Here is a 17056-nt window from a genome sequence, read left to right as displayed (position 1 = left end):
AAAAAAAAAAACCATACAAACATTATTTTTTTTAAAGCAGGAGTGGCTATATTAACATCAGATAAGATAGACTTCAAAACAATAAAAATTACAAGAGACAAAGAGGCACATTACACATGATGAAAGGATCAATTCATTAGGAAGACTTAATCTTAAATGTGTATACACCAAACGACAGAGCCCCAAAACTATGAAACAAAAACTGGTCGGAGAAATAGACAAATCCATAATTGCACACTAGGGACTTAAATATCCCACTCTCAGCAATTACTACTAAACAACTACTAGATGGCAAACTATAAGATCTGAACAACACAATCAACCAGCAGGATCTAGCTGAAATATACAGGATGCTCTGCCTGCAACAGCGAAATACACATTTTTTTTCTAGTGCCCATGAAACATGTACCAAGATAGACCATATCCTGGGCCACAGAAAATATATCAACATGCTTAAAAGAACTGAAATCAAACAGAGTACATTCTGTAACCATAATGGAGCCAAAGTAGAAATCAATAATAGAAAAATGGTTAGGAAACTCTTCAAACACTTGGAAATAAAATAACACACTTCTAAATAATCCATAAATCAAAGAGGAAGTCTCAAAGAAAAATTTAAAAATACATAGAACTGAAAGAAAGTGAAAATGCAACATATGAAAATATGGGGGATGCAGCTAAAGCAGTGCTGAGTATCAAATGCTAATATTAGGAAAAAAAGATCTTAACTAAATAATTGAAGTTCCTACCTCAAGAAACTAGAAAAAGAAGACAAAATAAATCTAAAGCAAGGTGAAGGAATAAAATGATGAAGAGCAGAAATTAATGTAATTGGAAACAATAGAGAAAAATCAATAAGACAAAAAACTGGGTTTTTTTAAAAAAATCAATAAATTGATAAATCTCTAATGATACCAACAAAGATAAAAAGAGTGAAGACCCACATCACCAATACTAGCAATTAAACAGAGACTATTACTACAGGTCCTGCAGCCATTAGGAGGAAATAATTATTAGTTGGATTCTCCAGAGAAACAGAACTGATAAGATGTATATGTATAGAAAGAGACTTATTTTAAGGAATTGGCTCATGTGTTATGGAGGCTGGCAGTCCAAAATCTGCATGATGATCCAGGAAAAAGCCAGTGCTGCAGTTCAACTCTAAAACTACCAAGTTGAAAACCCAGAGAAGAGCCAATGTTGCAGTTCAAGTGTGAAGGCAGTGAGGCTAGGGGCCCAGGAAGAGCTAATGTTGTAGTCCAAGTCCAAAAGCCATCTGGTGCAGTATTCCTCCTTGGACAGAAGAGATGAGTCTCTGTACTCTTCAGGCCTTTAACTGATTGGATGAGGTCCAGTCACATTATGGAGGGCAATCTGCTTTAATAAAAATCTACCGATTTAAATGTTAATCTCATCCAAAGACACCCACAGAAAAACATCCAGAATAATGTTTGGACAAATATCTATGCACTGTGGTCCAACCAAGTTGACACATAAAATTAACCATCACAACTATGAACAACTTTATAAACTTAGAAGAAATGAATGAATTCCTCAAAAATCACAAACTATCAGAATTCAACCAAGATGAAGTAGAAAACCTCAGTAAGTCTGACAACAATAAAGGAAATTTAGTTTGTAATTGAAAAGCTCCCCCAGGGGTGCCTGGGTGGCTCAGTTGGTTAAGCATCTGCCTTCCGCTCAGGTCATGATTCCAGGGTCCTGGGATCATGTCTTGTATCAGACTCCTTGCTCAGCAGGGAGCCTACTTCTCCCTCAGCCTGCTGCTCCCCCTGCTTGTGCTCTCTCTCTCTTGCTTACTCTCTCTCTCAAATAAATAAATAAAAATCTTTATAAAAAAAAAAAAGCACCCCCCAAAGGAATCATTAGGCCCAGGTAGGCTCACTGGAAAATTCTATGAAACATTTAAAGAATTAACACCCAGAGGTGCCTGGCAGCCCAGTTGTTAAGCATCTGCCTTTGGCTCATGATCCCAAAGTCCTGCGATCAAGCCCTGTGTCCGGCTCCCTGCTTAGCAAGGATCCTCTTTCTCTCTCTTTCCCTCTGCCTGCCACTCCCCCTTATTGTGCTCACTCTCTCTCTCAAATAAATAAATAAAATCATTTAAAAAAAAAAGAATTAACACCCATTGTACATAATCTGTTCTAGAAAATGGAAGAGGAGGAAACATCTCCCAACTCATTTTATAAGGCTGCTGTTACACCAAAGTTAGACAGACAGCACAAAAAAAAAAAAAAAAGAAAGAAAGAAAGAAAGAAAAAAGAAAAGAAAAGAAAAGAAAAAGAAAGCAAAAGACTACAGACCAAATCTCTCATAATGAGATTAACAGACCCATTAATTTCATGCCTGAGAGTTTATTCCATAGAAATAAATCCTTCAGGATATAAAAACATATAAGCACTTACTGAATTTGCTCTTAGTGGCAAAACCCAGAAACAAGTGACTACTCATGAATTTGGTAGTGATAGAATAATTATGATATATAATACGCATCTATTAAAAAATGAATTAAAGCTATCCCAGTTGATTTGAAAGAATTCTCACAAAGTTGAGTAAGGAAACAAAGTGAAAAATGTGTGTAATATAAATCCCCTTTTAATAAAGGGAAATAATGACAAAAACTCCTATGTGTTTGTGAATATATGTGTGTATGTACATGAGTTTGCATACTTTTTTATGATAACATAAGGCAGATGTTTAACCAACTGAGCCACCCAGGCATCCCTGGTATCTCTTTCTATTATTTTACTTTATTTTTTTACAAATTAGTTTTTTATTAAAAAACATTGAAACCATTTATTTTCATAGTAAAGAATTTTGTGCATGTTCAATTTACTTGATTTGTCTACTCAAATACAAATATATTAAGTTCAGAGTAAAAAAAAGGGCATAAAATTATAGGTGCTTTGCAGAACACATAATTAGATACAATTCCTGTAAAAGTTCTTTTAATCCAAAATATTAACCACAGGTAAGGACCATTAATAATTTTCTATATTTTTCAGGCTTATGTAGAGTCCTTCTTTGTAAAATTTCAACAAATGTAACCTCAAAGGTACTATATTTCAATGCTAAATAACGAGAAAATTCCTAAAAAATAAACTGAAAAAATCAAAATAAAACTTTCAAAATTGTTATGAGCTTGTCATATATAGATTTTGTTGGGTTGAGATAAATTCCTTCTATACCTAGTATATTGAGAGTTTTTATCATGAAAAGGTATTGAATTTTATCAAATGCTTTTTCTGCATCTGTTGAGATGATCATGTGATTTTTAGTCTTCATTTTATTAATGCGGTATATCACATTAATTGATTTGCAGCACTGAAAGCCTGGAGGTGTTGGATGTTCTCCTCACTCTGCCTTCTTCCCTCCCCCCCCCCCCCGGGAAGGGGTCACAATCTCTCTCTGTGATGAGCTGTGCCAGGTTTGGGGGACTGATGCCAAAAAAATGAAATTGCTCTTCTTACCTGTTTTACTGCAGCTGATCTCAGGTTTTTTACTTACCTGGGATACTGCAACTTCTTAACTGAATTCTGGACTTCTCATTAAGGTATTTTGTAATTTATGTTTTTAAATCTGTGTTGGTTGGGGGGTGGGAAAGAGGGCTAGGACTTCCTATTCTGTCATTTTGATGTCACCTGATCTCTATTTTACTTAAAACCTACTCATGTCATTGTATTTGAAGTGAATTTATTCTATACAGCATATTTTTGGATGATGTTTTCTCAGCCACTCTGCCAACCTCTGTCTTTTGTTTGGTGTATTTAAATTATTTCCATTTAAGGGAATAACTGATATGTTGAGGCTTAAGTCAGTCATTTTATTGTTTTCTGTTTGTTTTTTCTGTTTGTCTTCTCTTGCCTTCCTGTGAGCTATTTGAACATTTTTAGGAGTGGGGTTTTCCCACTGATGTCTGCCTGGAGTGGGGTAGGTATTGCCCAGAGCTTTTCTGTTTTTAGGCCCTTCAGTTCTTTGGCGAGGGGAAACAGATTTTTCATGGAAGTGTTTTGGTTTTGGTTTTTGCCTATGCCTGTTCATGGTTTCAGTTTGGAGGCTTCTGCAGTTCCTTGTCCGGGATATGTGGGAGGCAACAAGGAAACTCAGGAATTCATCATTATGTTTTTCCTCAAGTCCTGAGGTCCCTGGGCAGTTTGCTATCTTTCAGAGTCTTCCTATCTTTGTTTGTTGTGTATGCCCAGGGTTTTTTAGTTGCAAGGAGGAGGTCCCAGGAAGAAAAAAAGTACTCCATCTTGGCAGAACTGGGGTAGATGTATTTTTTTTCCTTTCTTTTTCCCCTTTTAAAAAAATAGGCTTTATTGTTTTAGGGACGTGTTAGGTGCAGAGTGGTACAGCTAAATGGAATGGAATGGAAAACAGTTTAGCAGTTTTTTTTGTAGAAGTAAATGTAGTCTTACTATATGATCCAGCAATTGCATCTCTTGGTATTTCTGCAAAGAGATATATGTATTTTATTTTATTTTTTTATTTTTTTTAAGATTTCATTTATTTATTTGACAGAGATAGAGACAGCCAGTGAGAGAGGGAACACAAGCAGGGGGAGTGGGAGAGGAAGAAGCAGGCTCACAGCAGAGGAGCCTGATGTGGGGCTTGATCCCATAACGCCGGGATCATGCCTTGAGCCGAAGGCAGACGCTTAACCGCTGTGCCACCCAGGTGCCCCGGTATATATGTATTTTAATAACTGTTTCTAGTTTGCTTTAATGTGCACTCAGTAGGATGTAATTGCCTCTGGCTTTGATGGAAAATTCCAGTGTTAGAAAAACTTCAGAAGATATATGTATTTTTTTTCAGTACTGACAAATGAGATAATTAGGGTAAATAATATATTAGGATAACCAATATATTTAAACATTCCTTCTTTTATAAGCATTGTTTTATTAATCTTCACTTTGGAGCACATTCACATAACATGCACTAAATCTTTTGTTAATACTGTCTTTGTTGTTTTACTCTGGGTGCATAACATTCAGGAAAATAAATAGCCTGCTCTTTTTAACTCATTAGAATAGAAATATTCTGATTTTCATTAAGATTAGAAGAAAAATACAAGTAACAAGAAACAGAATGACATAAATACAGTCATTTCATGGATATTTGCACATTTTCTCAAAGAATATAAACTGTGCTTTAGGTTGTGCAGTTCAAGTACCCACTCAGAAGTATGGTACCTGAAATCAAGCCATGTAATCAGAGAAAACTTTTCTGCATTCACTGTTTATTTTAAAACAAAACAAATTACACACACATATCTATATTTCTTTGTTTCTATATCTATATAAAGCCAAATCCACAAAATCACCTAGAAAGTGTTTATCTTGTTTGAGATTCTCTATAATAAAGTGAATTCAATAGGTTAAATAGGAAATAGAGGAAGGAAGGAAGGAAGGAAGGAAGGAAGGAAGGAAGGAAGGAAGGGGAAGGGAAGGGAAGGGAAGGGAAGGAAGGAAGGAAGGAAGGAAGGAAGGAAGGAAGGAAGGAAAGGAAGGAAGGAAGGAAGGAAGGAAGGAAGGAAGGAAGGAAGGAAGGAAGAAAGGAAGAAAGAAAAAAGGAAGGAAAGAAGGAAGGAAGAAAAAGAATCTATTTGTAATGATTACAAAATCCATTAAATATTTTGTAATAGATAGACTAAAAATGTGTGCAGTCACCTGAAGAAAACCGGAAAACTTAATAGAAACATAAAAACCTGGAATAAATGGAGAGAAGTTGCTTATTCTTGAATGAAAAAAATATAAAGATCTTAACTCTCCTGAAATAAATCTATAAAGCACATGGGATTATGAAATTCCAACAAGTTTTTTAAAATAACTTAGCAACATGTTTTAAAGTTAATTTAGAAAAATAAATGGTTGAGAAAACCCAAGAAACTTTTGAAACAGAAGAAAACTTATTAAAAGAATATAGTTAAAACATGTTCACATTAGTATAGAAATAAATCTAAGGGGACAGAGTAGAATTATAATAAAGAACACATCTAAATTCCTGGGCAAAGGATTGAAAAATGTGAAAGGATAAGTGTTAAGGAATTCAGAGGTGAGTGATCACTGAAGATGACTGTTTGAGTAGGGAAGTTGTGAGATAAAGGTGATCTTAAAAGATAAATCAAACAATGGTGTGAAAGTTGAAATGAAAGTGATAGAAGACCAGAAACAGGAAAATTAGTTCGGAAATAATTGTAATAATTGAGGAGTTTTTATGCAAAATCCGAAGAGTGACTGGAAGTAGAAAAGACAGGACAGATGAAAACTATGAAAGGAAAGAATTGAAACAACTTTCTCACTAATTGGCTCTGACAGTAAAGGCCTCAATGATGATGTCTAGAAGAGGAGGAGCTGAAGATAATAAGGAGGAGAGAAGATAGTAAGTTCAGACTTTGGTATATTATACTTGAGATGGTGATGATGACTCATGAGTCTAGAAGGCAGCTGGAGATATATGACTCAAGTTTACCCCTGAAAGGGATAGGGCTGATAATATTTATTTCTCACTCATTCCACAAAAGACTGATGGATGGGGATACATATAAATTTGGAAATCATTCACTTGGAAGATGATTAGAATTTATATTTAGTTTTTGAGTAACTGGTTCTATGAGGTAGAAGCAGTAAGCAGAAGAGAAGACAGGGGCGCCTGGGTGGCACAGCGGTTGAGCGTCTGCCTTCGGCTCAGGGCGTGATCCCGGCGTTATGGGATCGAGCCCCACATCAGGCTCCTCTGCTGTGAGCCTGCTTCTTCCTCTCCCACTCCCCCTGCTTGTTCCCTCTCTCGCTGGCTGTCTCTATCTCTGTCAAATAAATAAATAAAATCTTTAAAAAAAAAAAAAGAAGAGAAGACAGAGTTGAGTGCTGAGTCTGAGGGACCACTCATGGTTAGGGAGTAAATAAGCAAAGAAGAGTCAGAATGGGTAGTCAACAAAGTTAAAGGACAGTCAGGATAATGCAGTAGAATGAAGGCCAAATGCATAGAGAGTTTCAAAGAGGAGGTTGTAGGTGACTTTAAGAGCTATAGAATGGTAAGGGAAAATAAGGACTTAGAAGTAGTAAGGAGGGGCCCCTGGGTGGCACAGTTGGTTAAGCATCTGGCTCTTGGTTTCAGTTCAGGTCATGATCTCAGGATCATAAGATCAAGTCCTGCATCAGGCTCTGCACTCAGTGTGGAGTCTGCTAAGGTTTCTCTCCCCCTCCCTCTGCCTCTCCCTGTGCTTGCTTTCTCTGCCTCTCTCAAATAAATAAATCTTAAAAAAAAAAAAGAAGTAATAAGGAAACCACTGATGGCTATGGAAAATGTGGTTTCAACAGAGTAACGGAGGTGGAATTATAGGATGATGGCTGGATGCTGAGGAGTGCTCAAAGGATTTAGACTATATACTGGTAGTAAATGAAAGAAGAGACTTTAATTCAATAAGCATTAATTTGGTACTAACTGGTAGTCCTGTACACTGAAAACTAAGAAATATTTCACAGAGCAATTTTAAAAGACCAAAATAAGAACAGAGATATGTACCATGGTTATAGATTTAAAAGCTCAATTCTCGTATAGATTCAATTCAATCCCAATCAAAATCTCAATGGGATTTTTTTTTTTTTAGAAGTTGACAAGTTGATTCTAAAATTTATGTGGAAAAACAGAACCCAATCTTGGAAAAAAATCAAAATTGGTGGATGTATACTTTCTGATTTCAAAATTTACTGTCAAGTTACAATAAGCAAAACAATGTGATGGTGTCGTAAGGATAGACAAATAGATCAGTGGACCAGAATAGGGAATCCAGAAATAAACCTTCACATATGTAGTCACTTGATTATTTTTACGAAGATAGCAAGGGGGCTGTCTAATAAGCTGGTGCAACAGGGAAAAGAAAGACTTCTCAACAAATGGTACTACAGCAAAATGGTAAATATATGTAAAACATGAACCTCAACTCCTACATACTTCACAAAAATTAATTTGAGATGTATCATTGACCTAAATATCAAAGCTAAAACTATAAACTTTTAAAAAAAAGATTATAAGGAGTTTGGCTTTTGGCTTGGAGGAGGCAAAGGTGCAACTATCTTCGGTCATCCAGAATCCAGGTTCATCCAACACCAGCTGCCTCCACCATGCCCCCTGAGTTCGACTCCTATGAGATCAAAGTTGTGTACCTGAGGTGCACTTGTGGCAAAGTTGGTGCCACCAGGGTCTGCCCTGGCCCTGAAGATCGGCCCATTGGGTCTGTCTCCAAAAATGTTGGTGATGACATCGCCAAAGTGACCAGTGATTGGAAGGGTTTAAGGATTATAGTGAAACTGACCATTCAGAACAGACAGGCCCAGATTGAAGTGGTATCTTCTGCCTCTATCCTGATTATCAAAGCCTTCAAAGACCCACCAAGAGATAGAAAGAGACAGAAAACCATTAAGCACAGTGGAAATACCACTTTTGATGAGATTGTCAATATTGCCTGACAAATGCAAAACCGTTCTTTAGCCAGACAACTCCCTGGAACCATTAAAGAGATCCTGGGGACTGCCCAGTCTGTGGGCTGCAATGTTGATGGCCACCACTCTCATAACATCATGGATGACATCAATAGTGGTGCAGTAGAATGCCCAGCTATTTAACTACAAAGGAAAATATTTCAATAAAGGATTATTTGACAACCTGACAATCAATTTGACATAATTTGGGGGGAAAAAGATTTTATATATTTATTTAGAGAGAGTGAGGAGGGGCAGAGGGAGAGGGAGAGAGAGAATCTCCAGCAGATACCACGCTGACCGCAGAGCCCAACACAGGGCCAGATCTCATGACCCCAAGATCACAACCTGAGCCAAAATCAAGAGTAAGACACTCAACTGACTGAGCCACCCAGGACCCCCTAAAACTATAAACTTCTAGAAGAAACATAAGGGGATATCTTTGAGAATCTGAGTTAAACAAAGACTTATTGGAGTACACAAAATCATTAACCATAAAAGAAAAACACTGATAAAGGAGACTTAATAGAAAATAAAAACTTTTGCACATCAAAAGACAGCAGTTAAGAAAATGAAAAGGCAAACCACAGTGTCCCTGTTATCAGTTTATGGACTGTTACCTCCAAATTCACCCTTCTCTATGTACTCTGGGACATTTATATATTTTTCCATTGCCACCTTTGTCAGTAAAGGACTTTGTTATGCCAGTTCACAGACTCCTATTTAAGCTTCAGGCTCCTGCAGTATTTGCAGCTTCTCTAGCACCACGTGCTATAGTGCACAGTGGCCAGCAGCACCTAGTAGCAAGCAGCTTCACTTGGTACTTCCCTCAGGCAGTTTTGTAGCAGAGTGCTCCAGTGAGACATCTCCCTATGAACAGCCTTCATCAGCATGCTAGAGGCATATTTCTAGCAAGTTGTACTGATGTGGCATCACAGTGACATCTCTGTCAGCCATTTGGTAAGCATAGCCAGTGCCTTCAGCAAGATCTGCATCTCAGCTCTGGTGGGGCTTCTTTCTTGGACACTTTATCTCAGTTCTAGGGATAGTATCTGCTCCTTATAACTACTATTTCTATAGTCTTTAAAGCTCTTTTTATTTTTCACTGGCCAATCTTTTGGTCTTCAATCCCGTTATTTTTAAGAATTCTTAAGTATAGTAAACTTTTCCTGTTCAAACTATGTGGTTTCCCCTTCCTGACTGATATAGACAAGACGCAAATATTTTAATACATACAATTAACAAAGGACCTCTATCTTCAATATATAAAGAATTCCTACAAATCAATAACAAAAGATAATTCAGTATAATATGGGCAAAAGACTGAACAGATCCTTCTCAAAGGATGTGCAGATGATCAGTACATGAAAAGGTGCACATCATCATTGGTCATCAGGAAAATACAAAATAAAATCACAATGAAATGCTATTTTATACCCATTAGAATGGCTAAAATTAAAAATATTGACAAAACCAAATGTTAGTGAGAATGTGGAGAAACAAGAGTACTCTTCCATTGATGGTAGGAGAGCAAAATAGTGAATCACTTTGGAAAACTGTTTGATAGTTTCCCATAATGTTAATTAAGCACATACCTACCCCAAAGACCCAGTAATTTCACTCCTATCTATTTGTCCAAGAGGAACAAAAAAGATGTGGAAAACATCTCCCACAAAGATTTGAACAATAGTGTTCATAGCATCTTTATTCATAATAACCAAAAACTGGAAACAACTCAAATATGAATTGATAAACATTGTAATGTATCCCTATAGTGGGTCACTACTCAGCAATGCAAAAGAATGAACTATGGATATATTCAACAACAAAGGAGTCTTATCCTTAAGAACAAGAGATATAGCTGACTTTCTTAACACAGAAACAGGCACAGAGACTTAGACATAATGAGAAGACAGAGAAATTGATCCCAAATGAAAAAGCAGGACAAGGCCATGGCCAGAGATCCAAACAAAATTGATATAAATAAAAGTGCCTGATAGAGAGTTTAAAGTAATGTTCATAAAGATGATCACTGGACTCGAGAAAAGAGTGAAAGACATGAATGAGACCCTTAACACAGAAATAAGGAATAACATAGCAGAGATTAAGGGCTCAATAAACAAAAGGAGAAACATGCTTGTGGGAATGAACAAGGTGGAAGAAGCAGAGGAACAAATTAATGATCTAGAACACAGAGCAATGCAAAGTAATCAAGCTGAAAAGGGAGAAAAAAGAATTATGCAACACAAGAATAGACTTAGGGAATTCAGCGACTCCATCAAACATAATAACATTCATATTACAGGAATCCCAGAAGAAGAAGAAGAGAGGAAAGGGGGCAGAAAATTTATTTGAAGAAATAATAGGTGAAAACTTCCCTAATCTGGGGAAGAAAGCCGATCTCCAGGTCCAAGAGGCACAGAGAGCTCCCATAAAAATAAAAAAAGCAAATCCACCCCAAGACATATTGTAATTAAATTGGCAAAATATAGTGATATTAAAACATTTTTAAAGCAGTGAGACAAAATAAGACAGTAACCTATAAGGGAAAACCCATAAGGCTACCAGGAACTTTTTCAACAGAAATTGTGCAAGCCAGAAGAGAGTGGCATGACATATGCAAAGTGCCGAATGGGAAAAATCTCCCGCCAAAAATACTCTATCCAGCAAGGCTTTCATTCAGAATAGAAGGAGAGAGAAATGGTTTCCCTGACAAACAAAAGCTAAAGGAGTTCATGACCACTAAATCAGCCCTGCAAGAAATATTAAAGGGGACTCTTTGAGTGGAAAGGAGAGAGCAAAAGTGACAGTATAAAGGTAGGAAACAAAAAAGTAATAAAAATGAATATTGCTGTAAAAAGTTAGTCAAGGAACTCACAAAATAAAAGAATGTAAAATATAACAACATGTACCTAAAACGTGGGGAGGAGAGGAGTAAAGTATGGGTTCAAATCTGAACAACCATCAACTTAATATAGACTGCTAAAGAGGTTATAAACAAGAATCAAATCCTGCCATTTACAATGACATGGATGGGGCTAGAGAGTATAATGCAAAGTGAAATAAGTCAGTCAGAGAAACACAAATACCATATGATTTCACTAATATGTGGAATTTAAGAAACAAAACAAGTGAGCAAAGGGGGAAAAAGAGAAAGAAAGACAAATTAAGAAACAGACTCTTAATTATAGAAAGCAAACTAATGGTTATCAGAGGGAAAGGGGGTGGAGGAATGGGTTAAATAGGTGATGGGGATTAAGGAGTGCACTTGTGATGAGCACTGGGTGATGTATGGAAGTACTGAATCACTATATTGTACACCTGAAACTAATATAACAGTGTATGTTAACTAACCGGAATTAAAATAAAAATTTTGAAAAGTCGTAGTGATTTTTAGGGGCTTAAAAGCAGCAATGGAAACTGGTCTTCAAGGTAACTTCTAAATTCTATCAACTTTATTTCATTTTTCTATGTCAACCTAGTCAGTAATGATGGCTTCCATTCAGAGGCAGATTTATGGAGAAAGTACTAAATCTTAAGCAATTCTTTGACCACTTCCGATGTATGCACATACTTATGCTTTTGTAAAATTTGTGAGACCAAGATATTTTAACTGTAATCAGTTAAGGCCACTTGTGTGAGGTGGTACTGGAGTAACCCCGTGGCACTTTGGGGATTCAAATGAGGGACAAATGAGTTGGGGGTACATCTTCTTTGAGTTTGATGCAGTGTATTTGGGTGGCTTGCAGTTACTTGCATGTTTATTTAAGACATTGTTGGATGTCACAATAGTGTTGGAATGGCTTTTAATATGCTCCCATGGCCCATTGAGCCTGCTTAGCCAGCAGCGTGACAGGAAGGTATAAGGCCAGAGCCCACAGTACCATATGAAGTTGTCCTATGGTTCTGTGACAGGCAGCTCGTACAATGATGCTTCCTGATATTCACACCCTGTGTAATTACTTTCTCTTGAGTGTGGGTGGGGCCTAGGGATTCCTTCCAACCAAGTAGTGAAGGGATGTCACTTCTGTGATTAGGTTACAAGAAGATTGTCTTCTTGCTGCAGCGTTTTCTCTTGTCCTCTTGCCTGTATGTACTTTCTCTTGCATCAAGTCAGCTGCCATGTTGTGCGATACTCAACATAGCGGCGTGCATGGAAAGGAGCACTTTTTTTTATAGTAATCATGTGAAATAGTGTTTATCAGATTCCATAGGCTTGTAACCACAAGCCTAAAAGGAGCATACAAACAGCAAATATATCTTTTATAGCTAGTATTGGAAAGAACTTTGACAGGAATTTTCAAAATGTTTTCTATAAAAATACTAGGGAAAATGTATTATAGAGGCTTTTCAGGCAATTAATTAAAAATTATGTTTTCTAGATTTCACAATGTTTACCTTAGATATCCATACTTTATTGTTATTTATTTCCTCATCCTAAATAAATATTCATTTTTTCACTTAAAATTGTTTAAAAACTTGATGCTTTGCCAAGGAATTTCATTATTACATGCATTGTGTTCAAAAATGGAATTATCACTTTTTAAGTGTTTTAGATGTTTTGGAAGAAATGTTATGAAAACAGTACATTTATTTTTTAAAGATGCTCAGGAAGTAATATGAAGAGGCTGTTTTTCTATATATAGAGAAACCTCAGAATTTAACACAGCCTGGCACAAATTAATACTTGTGAGGGAGGAAGGTATAGAATGAATGGATTGTACGTCCACACAGGACCACAATCTGTTTTATATCACAATAGATGCCTCATTATCACTACACTTTGTCTAACATACTTAACACAGCACTTTGAGGAGTAAACAAAGAAGAAAATTAAATTTAAAAGACACTTTATTTATTTGAATCTGTTGGTCAACATGAAAGGTTTTCTAAGAATTAGAATTTTTGAGAAATTAGTGAAGTGTTCAGCTATGAAATAACCATCACACAAACAGAAGGAAAACAAACCGAATTATACCTTTGAAAAATAACTTTCCAGGGGTGCTGGGTAGCTTAGTCGGTTGAGCAGTTGCCTTCAGCTTGGGTCATGATCCCAAGGTCCTGGAATCAAGCCCCGCATTGGCCTCCCTGCTCTATGAGAGCCTGCTTCTCCCCCGCCTCCCCTCTTATGCTCTCTCTCCCTGTCTCTCTCTCTCTCTCTCAAACAAAAAATAAATAAAAATTTTTTAAAGTAAAAAATAAAAAAAATAGCTTTCCAAAATACACATTTAGTAAGGCAATTGAACTTTTGATTTGATTCGATGCCAGCATTATGTACTAAAGACTGTAGAACAAGTTGGCATGTCATTCTATTTGTAATAAATCTACATGAGGCCCCTTAATGCTGTAGATATTCCTTTGAGTTGATATACCACTTGTTTAATCTAATTTGTTTGGTGATTTCCAAGTACTTTAAAAATTATTTTGAATTTCACCAAATCCTAGTGACTGAAGTTCATACTATGAGATTGATCTAATCATAGGATATATTCCTTTTTTAAATGAAGACCATTATAAAACATCTTTCCTGTTGATTGCAGTTTTTGTATTTAAATAATCCTTGCCTATTAGACATGGAATCATATGAATGTAGTTAAGTTAATACAAAACAGACCCAAAATATGGGGAAAATAGCAAAATAGAAAGCTTGCTCCAAACAAATATCCACAAATTTCTGGAAAAACTGCAAAGGATTGTTGCAGAAAAAGAATTAACAATTAGTGTTAGGTTTTTAGCAGATGCAAAAAGGATATTAATGTGAACCTATTAGTATATAGCTTTCATTATGCATACTTATGTCATTTAGCAGAGCTTACTAACTAAAGGTGAGTTTTTAGCACTCAATGAAAAACAGACTCTGCTGCAAAATCAGAGATAATCAGCCACCAAATATTGAAGTTTATTAATGAACTTTATTTGATGATAATTTTCTCTAATTATATTAAAATGACAAACTAATTTAATAATGACTCCTGGTACATAAATATAACTATTTATTACATTTCTTAAAAAATTCATTTGGCTGAAAAGGAAAAGATATATAATTTCCATACTTTCAAACTCAAATTTTAAATTTGAGCTTTTTATCCATTTTAAATAATTCAAAATTTTAGTCACTTCTCAGGAAAAGGCAAAGAATAAAAAGGCTCTAAACTTAACTTTTTAATTTTTTCCCATCTTTTTCTGGATATGGAGAAATTAAAATGATATATCGTTACTGAACTCATTTTACTCCATGATTTTAAACCAATAACCAAGTCTCTGCACAGCCCACTGAAAAGCCAAGAATTTATTAAAAGGAGGAAATGGGCACCTGGGTGGCTCAGTCAGTTGAGTGTTGGACTCTTGCTTTCGGCTCAGGTCCTGATCTCAGGTTTGTGAAATTGAGCCCCAAGTAGGATTCTATTCTGGGAGTGGAGCCTACTTAAGGTTCTCTTCTTTTGCTCCTGCTGCACCCCCCCAAATAAATAAATAAATAAATAAATAAATAAATAAATAAAGGAGAACATGAATCAAAATGAGAAAATTAAGTCAAGTTTAAAGTAATCCTTCAAAAATATAGTAGTCCTTGAAATTCATTTTAAAGTGTTAAATTTTAGTCACTTTAAGGAAACTACTGGAGGGGCGCCTGGGTGGTTCAGTAGGTTAAACGTCTGCCTTGGCTCAGGTTATGATCTCAGGGTCATAATCCCTGCTTAGCAGGGAGTCTGCTTGTCCTTCTCCTGCTGCCCCCACTCCATTCATGCTCTTTCTTGCTCAAAAAATAAAATATATATAAAAAAGAAAACTACTGGAAAAAATGGATTTTAGAGAACTAATGGATTTTAGGGAACTAATGGTAGACACCAGCTTTCCTTTCAAGTATATTAATTTAGTAATTCATTTGTTTACCAACTTATTGTTCAACAGATATGATGTGAACACCTACTATGATGAGCACTGTGCTAAATGCTGGGGATATAGTGGTGAACCCCGAAGACATGGTCCCTGCCTTCACAGAGCTTCAGCTTCCAGACATGCTTTACCTGAGAATTAAGAAGTCTGCTATGGAGCCTCACAAATTGATGGCAGTTTTAAAGAGTGTTTTATTTGTTTTTGGAAGGAAAATCTTATAAAATGTCAAAATGTGAAACAATCCTGTAAGTTCAATTGAGGTCATCACCTACTCTTTCTGAAAGACCAGAAGAGGAACAACTTATTGTTCTGTCTATACCATACTTGAATCAGCAAAAGCTAGCAGAGAAGCAACATGGAGTACGGCCTAAAGGAAAATTTATCTATGCTTCAGCACATCCCTGCTATAGACTCACTGAATCATCTTGGGCAGCTAAGGCAACAACTGGGCTTTCATTTTCTCACTTATAAAATGGAATTATCTACGGAGATTTTTAAGGTAAGTGAGATTATATATGAGTGCTCAGAAGAGCCACTACTTCAAACTGTTATGGTACATTACTTTATCATTGATGGTCAAAAGGAAAAATAAGGAAGAAATACCCTGAAATAAATTCAAGTTCATTGTGTTATGTAGATTCAGGCACTCTTCATAAGAAACTGGGGCTTTTAGCTCACTCTCAGAATATCAGAAATAAAAGTTTTCTAGCTGTTCCACTGTGTTTGGTGATGATCAAGAGTGCTGGACTGGGCCCGCTTTCCCCAACAGTGTGATCTCATCTCCACCATCACACGTGCATAGAACTTGCAGGCAGCCACGTTTCGTAGACATATATTAAAGAGAGTCAAAGGCAGAGAATTAACACCTGCATAAAGGATGCAAACTAGGCCATCACATTAAAGAGTATAAATTGATTAAATGAAAATGTAGTAAATGACATCCTAATGGTCCTTATTCTGGCTTCCTAATTCTCTGTGCACAAGATGCTTTTATGCACCACTGAACTGGAGCCATCACAACCTCCAACTAGCCCCAGTTAGTCTAATTACAGCCTAATGCTCTCCAAATATGTCTGGCATAAAAGCCTGCATAACCTGCCTTTTCTTAATTTAGAAAGGTCAGATCAAGGACTTTTAAAAACCTGAACTATAGTATAACCCTATAGTACACACAAAATATACATTCTTAAGCAAAATGTCCATTTAAACTATCTTTGGTATGGTAAGCTGTCTCTGTACACAGACTGAGAATTTGTGACTAGAGGTGTTTGAGGATTGAGATCATATGAGCAAACTGCTATGAAAACCCTAAAAGGCATTATTTAATCTCCATATCTTAATATTTTTATTAACTGTGGCCATGCAGCATTGTCTTAATAAGACATGTAAAATTAGATAATTGGTTTTATCATATGATCAATATAATAATAGCTAATAAGCACTAATTGCCTTACAACGGTTAGCTTATTTAATACTATAACAACCCTAATCAGAAGGTACTATCATTATCACTATTTTATTTTATTTTGTTTTACTTTTTTAATTTTTTTATTATATTATGTTAGTCACCATACAGTACATCCCCGATTTCTGATGTAAAGTTCGATGATCCATTAGTTGCGTATAACACCCAGTGCACCATGCAATACGTGCCCTCCTTA

The 17056-nt window shown here is 36.1% G+C and overlaps 1 pseudogene; it reads left to right on the top strand.

The window, feature by feature from the left end:
- Window positions 1-8129: 8129 nt before the first annotated feature.
- On the top strand, window positions 8130-8645 carry LOC100472482 (annotated as a pseudogene).
- Window positions 8646-17056: the final 8411 nt, after the last annotated feature.

The sequence above is a fragment of the Ailuropoda melanoleuca genome, chromosome 14 (genome assembly GCF_002007445.2).
Source record: "Ailuropoda melanoleuca isolate Jingjing chromosome 14, ASM200744v2, whole genome shotgun sequence".
In the NCBI taxonomy this organism is placed as follows: Eukaryota; Metazoa; Chordata; class Mammalia; order Carnivora; family Ursidae; genus Ailuropoda; species Ailuropoda melanoleuca.
This window is presented reverse-complemented; position numbering and strand designations above follow the sequence as displayed.